This window comes from Fukomys damarensis, unplaced genomic scaffold (assembly GCF_012274545.1).
Source record: "Fukomys damarensis isolate Sample0158 unplaced genomic scaffold, DMR_v1.0_HiC HiC_scaffold_25, whole genome shotgun sequence".
Taxonomy (NCBI): domain Eukaryota; kingdom Metazoa; phylum Chordata; class Mammalia; order Rodentia; family Bathyergidae; genus Fukomys; species Fukomys damarensis.
Genome location: NW_022900937.1, coordinates 20,468,113 through 20,469,893, shown reverse-complemented (window position 1 = coordinate 20,469,893; position 1,781 = coordinate 20,468,113).

Here is a 1,781-nt window from a genome sequence, read left to right as displayed (position 1 = left end):
GTCTGCGCCCCTTGGGGCGTCGAGGCTGGCCACCGAAACGCCACAGGCTACTGTCGCGAGTAGGCTGAGTAAACTGGGTAGGAACTCGGAGCTCGCGGGTGACAACCCGGAGGGGCCCTGACCCCATTCCCTACTCCATCCTCTCCGTGGGACTCCAGCTTGGCGAGGCTGCGGCCAGGATGTAGCTGTCCCCACTGTGAAGGAGCCCCCAGGGTGACCAGCTGCGAGGTGAGCCTGCTGCCCGCCCCGCCAGAGTGGCCCAGGCATCTCGCAGGCAGCCGTCGCACAGCAGAGGCGCTGTTTATTTGGCTTTCTGAAAAGAAGGGCGAATGAACAAAGCTGGGGGCTCATGAAGAGGGGGCAGGAAGGGGGGGTGAGAAAAAGAAAAGGGACACCCTCATTTCCGAGAAAAATTTTAAAGGTCAGAGGCAACTTTAGGAGCCACCATTTTATGGGTCCTAAATCTCGTGGAGTGAAAACATTAAAGTGACAAAGTGATTCTGTTTGTTTTATAGTATCTAATTGGGCTGCTTTGCAGACCTAATGAGATTAGAGGGAGGAATCGTTTGCCGCCACTGCAGAATAAACTGATACATTACTACCAGCCACAGGTTTGGAGGATTGTAAGCTTGTTTTTTTTTTTTCTTCTTCTTTTGTTGTTATTCCTCTATTTTCTCTTTCCCCCTCCTGCCAAATAATTATTTGCAAGTAGATCGTGGGAAAAAAAAGCGGAGAAAAAATCCTAGCATCCTAGGACTATAATACATATCTATTTATTATATGTCTTTCGGTTAATTCCAGATCTGAGGAGCGCTGTTTTTCACTCCTATGCGAAAGTCACCAGCGGGTAGGGCCTGATTGCTACTTTTCATGCATAGTTTTAGACACAAGAGGGCATTGTGACGTCGCTCCCGGCAGCGCCCAATTGCAGGGCCAGTTCCGCGGCCCCACGTGGGGGTCCCGCGCTTCCATTGGCCAGCGCCGAGCGAAGCTGCCACATTATTTTGTTACTTTTCAGTCCCTATTTGGAACTGCTCTCGCGGCAGTTCAGACCTCGTGCTCTTCCTCTTCGCCTGTGTGTGGTATCCGCAGGTCTGAGGCACTTTTTTGGGTGTGTATATGCGTGTGTGGTGAGTGTGTGTGTGTGTGTGTGTGTGTGTGTATGTTGGGGTTTGTCGGGGCACGGAGCGGAGAGCCGGGCCGAGGGAAGGAAGGAAGCCGCAGAGCTCCCCGGACTCCGACTGCGTCTCCTCTACAGCGCTCTCCTGCCGGCGCGCTCCGATCGCTCCTCGCCCGGGACGCAGCGCTCGAGTTGGAAGCACCGAGGACCCTTGGCTGAGGCTTCCCGTGCCCACTGGAGTTAGGATGTTGCCTTGTGCCTACTGAGCCCAGAGTTCCTCTTGGCCCCGGGAAAGGCTTGAAGCGGCGGCGGCAGCGGCAGTAGCGGCAGTAGCAGACGGAACAACAGGATCCTCTTCGAGGGGGGCGTCGAAGCGCCCGCGCCGGGCTCTAGCTCTCACCCTCCGGCGGTTTTGCGGCGCCGAGCCGTCGCCTGTGTGCCAACCTCCTTCCTTTCCTCGCCGTGAGCCCCGGCCCGGCTGCCTCTAGGATCTGACTTGCCAGCCCCGAATGCTTGGGGCTACCCCCGCGCGCCCCCTTCGAGGCTCCCCGCACTGAGTGATCCACAGGGGGCCCTCGCACCCCTCTGGAGGGACCCCCGGCCTCGGGACCCTGCGCCGGACCCAACGATGTCCGCGCAGCCCCCGGCTCTGACGCTCTGC